Source organism: Rhinatrema bivittatum, chromosome 5 (assembly GCF_901001135.1).
Source record: "Rhinatrema bivittatum chromosome 5, aRhiBiv1.1, whole genome shotgun sequence".
In the NCBI taxonomy this organism is placed as follows: domain Eukaryota; kingdom Metazoa; phylum Chordata; class Amphibia; order Gymnophiona; family Rhinatrematidae; genus Rhinatrema; species Rhinatrema bivittatum.
Window position 1 is genome coordinate 316,017,395 of NC_042619.1, and position 11,501 is coordinate 316,028,895.

Sequence of the window (11,501 nt, forward strand, 5' to 3'; positions counted from 1 at the left end):
CCTTTTTTATGAGGGCTCATGGGTGGGGGTTCCCTTCTGGGCGCTTTGTGGTGCGGCGGATGTTGGCGGGCTGGTTGCGCATGGCGGGACGCCCTTGTGATGATAGATTACCCATTACGCATGACATTTTAGTGCAGCTCTGGGACGTGCTGGCGGGGTTGTGTGCGTCGGAGTACGAGACCTTGCTGTTTCGAGTGGCGTTTGTGTTCGCTTTTTTCGGCGCCTTTCGGGTTAGTGAGTTGGTGGCTAGGGCGGCGGGGAGGGCGGACAGCTTGGGATTGCTGGCCTGTCACGTGGTGGTGACCAGTGGCTCGGTGGTGATCCGGATTCCGCGGTCTAAAACGGACCAGCAGGGCAGGGGGATGGCGGTGGTGCTTTCGGCGGTTCCCGGCTTGCGGACGTGTCCGGTAGCTAACGCGGGGCGTTATTGCCAGGTGCGACCGTTTGCTCCGGCAGGATTTTTGGTGCACCAGGATCGGCGCCCGTTGACGCGTTATCAGTTCGAGGCGTTAATGCGTCGGGCTTTGGGAGTTGTGGGGCTGGATGCGAGCAGGTTTGGGACGCATTCCTTCCGGATTGGAGCGGCCACTGCGGCTGCGCAAGCGGGGTTGGAGGAGGGGGTCATACAGCGGATTGGGCGGTGGAGGTCGCAGGCGTTCCAGGGGTATATTCGCCCGGGGCCCGGGCTCTCCTGGCAGTAGTCTAACACTTGTTTCCTTGCAGGTGCGGCGGCCGAAGGAACGTCCGTATGGATCTTGGGGCACTCGTATGTGCACTGGGCCTACAGACATGCCTGCGGACGACCTTACGGGCCACACTTGGACTTGACCAGCAGAGGGGTGCGGGTGTACTGGCTGGGGCGGCGGGGCATGGGTTGGGAGGAGTTGCTCCCCTGTGTTCGCAGGGAGCGCGCGCGACTGGGGTCGCCGCGGGCCCTGGTGGTGCATTTGGGGGGCAACGATTGGGGTACGATGTCGGGGAGACAATTCATTCGTATAGTCAGGAAGGACTTGATGGCGGTGTCCCTCCTGCTGCCAACTACGGTGTTGTGTTGGTCGGACATTATTGTGCGACCGGCGTTGGGGGACCAGGTCCGGTGGCGCAGGAGCCGGTCGAAGGCCAACCAGCAGATAGGGGCCTGGTTGGCCCGTCTGGGGGGCCGGCATATCCGGCATGCGTGGTCGTGGGGGCAGGCCTCGGGGTTGTTCCGGGAGGACGGTGTTCATCTGTCCTTTCTGGGGACTGACCTCTTTCTGATAACCATTCAGGAGGTCCTTGAAGACTTGTTCCCGTGTTAGGGCCGCATCTTTGGGGGGCACGGGCATGGGATGTCCGTGTCTATGGCGGTTGGCCCGAGCCAGACTGTTGTTGTTGTTAGACTATGGGGTTTCAGCTGGTACAGGACGGAGGTTGACAACAGGGGGCCGTTGTCAATGTTGGGGGCTCCTTGCTAGTAATGGTGGCGGGAGACCCTGGGGGGCCTGGCTCCTTGCAAGACTGGCGGCGGGAGTCCACCTGGGTTCGGCTCCTTGCAAATAAGTGGCGGGAGTAAGAACCGGGGTGTGAGGCCGGATCAGTGAGCCGGACGGCAGGTAGCAACCATCCTGCCGGGGGAGCGGCGGATGGTCGGGGTACTCGGATGCTGAAACCCGGAGGCAATGTTAATGTTATAGTTAATTGATGGCTCGGGCCTGTGTATTTAATAAAGCTGCGGCCTTATTTAACCCGACTGTCTGTTGGTAAGTTATTGAGAAGTGAGTGAAGGGAGACGAGCGAGTGTGGTCACGTGTGCCCATATTATGGAAGCTCGACCGGAACTTGTTTCCGGTTGAGCGAGGTAATGTGGGCCCATGCCCACGGCGAGGAAAGGAGGGGGGGGGGGGGGGGGAAGCGGGGGCCCGATAAGGTTAGGGTCAGCATGCGGGCAGAGGGGGGGGGGGGGGCGTTAGGAAGGACGCAGGAGAAGGGCAGGGGATTGGACATTGGAGGGTTGCCAGGGGGATGAGGGGCTGGGTCGGCAGGGGGGGGGGTGGAGTCATACGGGGGGATAAGTTAGGGGAACGAGGGGGCGTGCGCGCGAACGGACTCGTGCGTCGGCGCGGCGGAGAGCGGCTGGGGAATTTCGTTCCCTCCCTCCCGCCCTCTGTGTTAGAAGGGTGGGACCATGGTTTGGTTGTCGCAGTGGGGGAGGCGGTTGGCCCGAGCCAGACTGTTGTTGTTAGACTATGGGGTTTCAGCTGGTACAGGACGGAGGTTGACAACAGGGGGCCGTTGTCAACGTTGGGGGCTCCTTGCTAGTAATGGTGGCGGGAGACCCTGGGGGGCCTGGCTCCTTGCAAGACTGGCGGCGGGAGCCCACCTGGGTTCGGCTCCTTGCAAATATGTGGCGGGAGTAAGAACCGGGGTGTGAGGCCGGATCAGTGAGCCGGACGGCAGGTAGCAACCATCCTGCCGGGGGAGCGGCGGATGGTCGGGGTACTCGGATGCTGAAACCCGGAGGCAATGTTAATGTTATAGTTAATTGATGGCTCGGGCCTGTGTATTTAATAAAGCTGCGGCCTTATTTAACCCGACTCTCTGTTGGTAAGTTATTGAGAAGTGAGTGAAGGGAGACGAGCGAGTGTGGTCACGTGTGCCCATATTATCTAATAAAGACTCTATTCCACAGCTGTGTCTGACGTCTACTGAGACATCACCTCCCGACGGTAAGGCTCACAGGGCTCTTCCCTGTGGGCGGTACCATCTCTCACCTCGGCCCAGGGCCCACATACCTACTAATCCTAACATACATAAAAAATGTTAACCACTTATAAACCTATATCCAAATATCATACAAAAAACATACCATTCTATCGCATCCTAAAACAGAACATACATAAACTATTCTCACACTCACAATTAAAAATACAATACTCTTTATAAATCATTCCCAAGTTCAGTATTTTTTTACATCATTTCCTGCCCAACATGTTTCGCTTAGCTAAAAGCTTCTTCAGGGGATTTCAAATATTTTTTCTCACAAAAATATTTTCTTCTGGGAATTATTCAAATTATGTAAATGATATCTGAAAATATTTTTGCTCAAAGAAATATGTGAAAATCCAATTCACCACGATGTAAAATTTTTTCTCATAAATATGACAATATCAAAAATGTACCAACTTATACTTCATCTGTGATCTTCCATATAGAAAAATAATCACTCCTATTTCACAGTTCTCCTCATAGGGTTGTACATCAAAAGATGTTATCCTTTTTTATTAATAAATCCTTCAAAACAGGATGGAACATCTAGAAGTCCAGTACTTGCTGATCTTAGGGAGCAAGTAGGGTTAGATGCAGATTAGCTGCTAACCAAACCATATCTAGTTTATAGATTTTAAGTAATATGGTTAATACTAAGTGAACTCTATAAAAGACTAGGGAACCGAAGTTCTTTAAGAATGGGAGTCATATGATCATATTTAGAAGAGCCTCTCACCCTAGCTTGATGGACTCTATAACAGGGTACCATCAAGCTAGGGTAAGAGAACATAGAACACATTTTTTAATCTTTGTGAGACTTTCCTCACTCCAAATGAAGTCAAATCTTCACCAAGGAGTACTATACTATTCGTACTTCTCACTCTACATGCGAAACAGGCCCCTAAACCTTAAACCACCACTAACACCTCATCTTGACCTATCAGGTGGCCATATATATATATATATACATATACATATACACACACACACACACACATATACATATACACACACACACAAAATGAGGCCCTCCCCAGAGGCGCTCTCTCCCTCTACGCCACACCACTCCTCCCTCCTCCCCTCTCCCCAAGCCCAGAAATGGCCAAAATGCAATTCTAAAAATTTATCGCGAATTGCGTTATGGCCATTTCAGACATATCGCACAGCTTAACGCCAGGGGGAAAGCTGTAAAGTATTTCTGGCGTTAAAACCATGCAATAGCATGTGTTATGCTATCACACGCTACGATATGGCCCATAATTTAACTAAAACCCAACTCCTCCCCTGATCCCACCCACCTCAAAAATTTGCATTCACGCACGCAATACTATACTTTCACATGCGTTAACATGTGAAAGTAATGCATAATGCATTTTGATGCATGATCCTTTAAGATAGCTACTGGAATTGGTTACAAGAAAACAACCAAATTCTTTGTACACTGAATGCAATATAGAAACTTATGAGTTAAAGTACATTAATTCCTTGTTTTATATAATGTTGCATTTGGCTTAGAAAATGCTCATGTCTGGATTCTTCTATTTAAGGAATGATTATGATAGATGGATATAACAGTATGACAAATTGCTTATTGAAATACAACCTGCACAATGCTGAAAAATGGATAAATGTATAATTTGGGAACAGGGTTCAAATCATATTTTAAATACTAGCATTTAAGCAAAAGATTTAAGGATATTACATAAACATTCATCAAAATGCAAATGTATACCATACTATATATATATATATATTTATTTATTTTTTTAAAGCTTCATATGCACAACCAAGTACTTTACAAGAGCTGTCTCTTATGGTTTTTATTGGATCTTGTGGTATTAAGTCAGAGCCACAGGAGATGCTGGAAATATTAGAAAAATATTTACCTAGCTTTATATTTGGAACTTTTATATACCGACATTCATGTGCAAAAGTACATATCATATCGGTTTACAGCGAAACGGTAGATGCATAAACGAATGCGTTACATTGAACAGGAGATACATAAACTGGGATGAAACTTATAAAATACTATGATATACCTGGTAAATAACAGGGTAGTAAGACAGAACTTAAATAGAAGGTGTGTAGTCGAACAGTGAGGGGCTCAAAAACTACAGGAAATAATCTGGAGACCACCACGCTGAAGCATTCCTCTCTGAAGTAAAAAAATATCATCGGAGGTGGAGAGAAGCGGGAGCTATTATTTCTTAACATTTACCCGGGACAGGAGAAGCGCCTTACCCAGAGAACTGTTGCCTGCTTCAGCTGACACCCGACGCTGATTGAGAGGCGGGGACGGAGGCGGACCCGGAAGTGACCTATTTAAACACAGGAAGTAGTGTCGTGCAGCAGAGCCGGCGCGCAGCTTAAGCCGCGCACGCGGTTAAGCTGGGCTTAACCGGGATTTCGCTGGAACTTCGCCTCGAATTTGCAGCATTTGTTTGGATCCCTTTTTTTCTCTAAAGCAGGTATTTAAAAACTTAACTCCACGTTTCCACCTTATGAGATCATATATATATATATATATATATATATACATACATACACAAATACATACACGTGAAGGTAGTGTGAGTCTGTGATCTAGAAATTTACTTTCATGCCACATTCCTCTCGAAAAAGAAAGGCCAAGGAGCGTCAAGCCTCTGACGTTACGATGGCTAAACCGGTATTAGGTCCTATGGACTCACACATTCTTCGTAGGATAAGATTGGAGGCAGAGAGCTCGCTGAACGGTAGGGGTGGGGAGAAGAAGAGGCTCCGCCGTTCCTGAGCTTTTATTATCATCTCTCTCCTCCGAAGGGAGAATAACACCACCTAACCCAGCCGATAGACACCAGGTGAAGTGGGGGGTATCTGGACTAACCGGAAAGGAAGCCCAGTCTGAACCTCCTTTGAGGCATTCATCCCACCTGGAAGAACAGAAAGAACAGCTTACCAACCTAGAAGTGGTGGAAACTCAAATGGAGTGACTGAGGTAAACTCTGGGGGAGAACCAACTGGGCTATCCTTGATACAGTTTCAAGATTTGGTAAGACCTCAAAATTTTACAATGGAACTGATATGGGAAGCCATTAATTCATTAAATAAAAATATTGGTTCTCAAATGTCAATATTACTGGGTAATATGAAAGAGATAGAAAATAGGATATTGAAATCTGAGAAAAATAATGTACAGCTTAAAAGTGAAGTTAATTCCATTAAGGATGATATAAGGAAAGTTAACGATATACAATGTGCGATAATAAAAGAAAATCAAGATATACATTACAAAGTTGAAAATTTAGAAAATGTTAGTAAATGTAAAAATAATCGTTGTATAAATTTTCCTAAATCAACAATTTCTACCCCAATGCACCTATGGAGGAGGTATTTAATGGAGGTACTGGATATACCAGAGACAACATTACCTATTCTTTCTAAAATATATTTTCTTCCTCCTTTGAAGAAACCCCCCGAAGATGCATTGGGAGAAAATATACCTATGCAAGAATTAAAACAGGTTCATGTAGATGAGAATTTAAATATTTCAGAGATGTTGGAGACAACAGAATTTGATTTAGTAAAACCAGCTACACTTCTTGTCACTTTTATGCTGGAGTCTGACAAAGAATGGATCTTTAGGAAATATTTTCAAAATTGAACTAAAGAATTTTTAGGTTGTAAAGTTCAAATATTTCCAGATCATTCTCGCCAGACACAGAAACGTAGAAAACAATTTCTCTTAAGACCTCAAGCTTTACAATTGGGAATGTTTTTTGTTCTAAAATATCCCTGTAAATGTTTAATAAAATTTGAAGGGAAGACATATATATTCCTACAGCCCAACCAATTAACAAATTTTTTGGTAGACAAAGGGAAGCCATTGATGAGTTCATCCCCAGAGGTATCTTAATTTACTCATAGTAGGAGTTCTAGACCCCTTAGTAGTGAAGGTATCCTACAGTCATATTTCTTTTTTAAGTTTATACTATGTATAAAATTAGAGTAACGTAAAGGATCTCATATGAGGGCTTGATAGACAGAATTGAAGGAAAGAATGAATTAATTAAATCTATAAATGATGATGTATTTGGTTGATTAATCCTGTATTCCTGATTCAAGTGTAAATTTTACTTGATGTATAAACATTAAATTTAAAAAATATATATATACATCATCGCTTATTAATTACTGCTGCCCTTGGCTCCTTGTTGAGATATCTAACAGCCTACACCATATTGCCAGAGAAGCCAAATCAACTCAGGCTCTTGAAAAGATATTCCTAGGAGACTCTGTTAAAGGCCTTCTCTGCATCTAAGCTGACAACCAATGGATGGCTGTAAGTTTTGGGCTTCAAAAGAGCTACAATTAACTATTAATCAGCAATATAGGCCTATAGAAATTACAGGATTCGTCCTTCCTATTTTATATGTAAAAAAAAAATTAATGCTAAATTAGAAAATTGATACAGAGGTTTACCACTCAAGGCATGAATAAAAACTGAAAGCTTGGTCCTATAATAGATTAAACATTTTATAATACTTATTACCAAGACCATTTGGGACTTTTCAGGTTTAAGTGTGGAACCCGGACCCCTTTCTGGGGTATCAGTAAGCCCTGGAACAATACATGTTAGTGCAGTTAGAGAGGGATAATTAGTGGGAGGATCCATTCATTGGCAGCCCCTCCCATTGAGGGTGCTGTAATGGAGATCCCCTGCAGGGGGGGGGTTTTGGCAGAGCTCTGCAAAGGGCTCAAGGGGCAGTCTTAGTTGGCAGTTTGAGAGGAAGGTTGGAGATTTTTCTGAGTTGTATTTTCAGCCTACCTGAGGCCTTAAAATCCACCGTGATCCTCCAGTGCAGGTAGGGGCTCCACTGCTGTAATCTCCTCCCAAGGTGCAGCATTGTTGTCCAGGGCCTAATTTGGATTTTTTTGACTTTTGCTTGGTAGGAGCCTTGTTGAATATCTGGGCCTTTCCAGGACGCAGTGAATGGGGAACACTATATTCAGGGTGCCCAGGAGAAGGGAAGACCTGCCCTTGAAGTGGTTGTGACCGGTTGCAAGGGATCTCCGGTATTATTTTTGGGGAATCAAAGAAGATATGTTTGAAGACCTGGGAGGAAGCATCTTCTCTGCTCCTCTTCCTACCCATCTGTGGACCTATGAGACCTGCAGTTCCATCCAGGAGTCCTCCCATTAGGAACCCCATCAAGACAAAGGACATTTAACTGTGAGTAAGAATACATCTGTCAGAGAGGATCCCGATCTGGAGTCTTCACAACCCCTAGGGAGAGAGAGAGAGAGAGAAATCACTCCTGTGCAGAGACAGTTTTTTTGCCATCTGGGAAGGGTTTTTCCATCCACTAAAGGGGGCCCTAACCAAAGAGGGATCACAACCTAAGCCAGGAGGGTGGCTGGATTCCCAGCCTGGAGAAGACTCTTACACAGATAAAGGACCAAGATCTTTACTAAAGAGGCAGAGAGACTGTGGTGCTGCCATTTATATTTAATGTGTCATCAATCCATCCTTGTCTACAGTAAAGTTTACTATTTTGGACACTAACTCAGTGGTCCCTGCATATTCTTTGGGCATGCAACACACTGAGTGTAAAAATTCACCTCTCCCAAGAAATTCAAGAGAGGTCAGTCACCCCATATTGGGATCTGAAAGGACCACTCCCCCCCCCCCCCCAGTCAAAAGGATCCACACCTTGGGATTTAAAGGACGTAGAAGAGCTAGTTAGGGGCCCTGCCCCAAAGAGATCATAGTTTATTTTTTTTATGGCCCCCACCCATGCCAGAGATGCACAATGGTGTGGTGTTACAAGGGTATTAATAGAAAGTACTTCTGAAGAGGAAGTGAACAACATGAAAAATGGAAAGCTTCAGTTGATCTAACTTGGGAAGGTACATAATCTCTAGGACATATTTAAACCAGAGGCATTGTAACCGTCTCTAAAAGTCAGTAAGGAGGTCCAGACAACTGATCCGTAAAGATAGACTTTTATTGCCAGCAAGATGCAGCTAAGACAAAGGCTCAGTACAACTGCATGCCACGCCCCCTTAGGAGCAAACTTTTATGCACTTTACAACTCTTATCTTTCACACATGCGTTCTGGTTTTGCTGAACAAACAATTTACAAACTGCTGAACAAGCATTAGCTAGCGTGGTCCTCTAGTAGGTGTAGCTTATGATCAGTCTATTGTTTCGTCATTTAATTGACGTGTTAGACATTTTACAGCGGCGTTCGTATTAATACAATACAAATTATTATTCCAAAATGGAGTCACATTACACTAAATGTTAGTGCGTAACTGCGTCACTACGCATTATGTGCCGTTTGCGTTGCAAATATTAGTACATTAAAAATGGCCGTGCGTTTCACTGCTGGCGTGGTTAGACGAGACTTTTCAGTTGTTCAGTCTTCAGAGGTTCACGAAATTGAACTCCTTCAGCATCATTAACTATGGGAGCACAGAATAATGCCTTGAGTCTGCTCAACAGTGCCCCAAATCTCAGCCACTGTTACACACAGCCTGCACTGCATCTGTTTGTGTTTCAGCAGCTTTGGACTAACTGCAAGACAGAGAGTATTAAGCCTGTGTGCCTCACTTTCCAGCTTTAACTCAGCATAAGGAAGAGTTTTGAGTCTCTGCGTTTTGTGTACCCATTCCTCGCTCTAGGGGTAAGGCTTTCTGGGGTGCAGTGAATCGCAGCAAGAGAGCCCAGATCAACAGGCCCAGCACTGGACAAGAGGCAGAAAGTGAGACCACAGCTATTTAGGGTAGCTTTGAGGCAGTTACTGAGCTCCTACTACACCTTCCCCCACCCGCTTCCCTGCGTGATCAACCTCCAGCGAGCAGCAGCAGTGCTTCTTAACTGTGATTTCTGCTTCCTCCTCTACCAGCTTTACTGTGATGTTTGAGCCATGTGGGGCCCTGTAGACTCACAGGATCAGGCCCTCACAAACTTCTTAGTAAAGCCAGCAGAGGAGGAGGAAGCAGGTAAAAAGCACCGATTGTGCTTTCTTTCTGTTGGATGGAGGGTGCATCTCATGACATGAAGCTATGCAGAAACAGATGTTAGAAAGAGGATTGTACAAAAACAGGAAAAAAAAAAGGGGGAGAGGGGAGGAAAGGAGGAAGGGGTTAAGAGAATGGGAAAAGAATAAGCAAAGGGAGGCTGGGGAACAAAAAAAAATGAATTGGGGCAAGGGGAGCTGAAGGGGGTGAGATGATGAACGTGGAGGGCTAGAGGGGTAATAGTTAGGGGTCTTTGGAGGGTAGTGTGAGCAAGGAGAGCCGAAGGGGGAGATTACAAGTGAAGGGGGTTTACGGTGAGTGAACAAGGGGGGCTGGGGTGGTAAGATTGAGATGGAGAGGAAAATATGACACAAGAACAAACCCCAATGGGGGCAGCATTTCATTATTTTGATCCAGATTGGAAGATCAAGAATAGGCAAGCACAGTCATCTCTCATATTAAATATAAAAGTAAAAACCTGCTCTTTTTAAAATCATATTTAAATTTTATTTTGGGATTTTTAGCCAGACTTTCCAAATAATGGTCAAGGCAGCTTACAGCAGGTTTGTTTTTTTATGCTTTAGATTTCAGATACAATAAGTCCCTACCTCAAAAAGCTTACACTTGAAGGGGTGAATTTTCAAAACTTTACATACATAAAAATTAGCATATGCTCATGTAAGTAGCCTCTTTTTGCATATTCCATATTTTATTTTAAAAAAGTCAATATGCATGTATTTTCACTTTTGTGCGTACATATACTTGCATTCATAAAAATGGGAAGGTCTATGGGTCTTTCAGGGCAGAGCCAACATTTATGCATGTAAGTTGCTATTTTAAAAAACACACATTTGCCAATTTGCATATATTTATACCTAATTAGCTGGCATAACTGATAATAAACATGTTTTATGTAGTTCTGACTGGGTGGGAGGTCTGGATGAACTTGGGGGAGTTCTGTCTGTAAAGCCAGGAAAGTCTTGATGATGTGGAGAAGGACTGAGCAAACTGGTAGACTAATTGGTAAACTGGTTAATTTCATTTACAAGTGCATGTTTTAAAATTGGCAGACCTCTGGGAGTAAGTCCCACTATACTTTGGTGCATAAAAATATATGCTCAGATTTTGTTAAAAAATAGGAAAATTATGTGCATTCATTTCATTGATAGATGTGGTTTCAATTCATTGAATGTGCATATATTGTGGGGTAGAGATTTATTTGTATTTATTTAAAATTGTTTATATACAGTCTTACAATGAAATTAGTCAAAACAGTTTACAGTTAAAACATACATAGAAATTGTAAAACAGTTATTAAAAAAAAAAATCAAAGGTAGAGACTGACTGTGACTACAAATGATTAGGTAAGTTGAGAGATATATGAGTTGAAGGCTGTGGAGAACAGATACATTTTTATATTTTTCTTAAAACCTTTAGGGTTTATAATTTGATGTAAGGAGTCAGGTATGGAATTCCAGAGTGAGGGACCAGCAACGTATAAGGCTCATTTCCTGGTGATGTCAAGTCTAGCTAGGCAAATGGATGGAATGTTGAGAAGACATTTGTTTAGGGGCCAGAGATGTCTATTGGGTTTGTACATAACAGAGAGGGGATCACAGCCAAATAGTTTATTTACTTGGTTTTATATACCGGTGTTCTGGATCAATCACATCTATTTACATCAGTAAATATATTTTAAAACATAACATAACACACAAAATAACTTACATCAACCTAAAATACCTTAT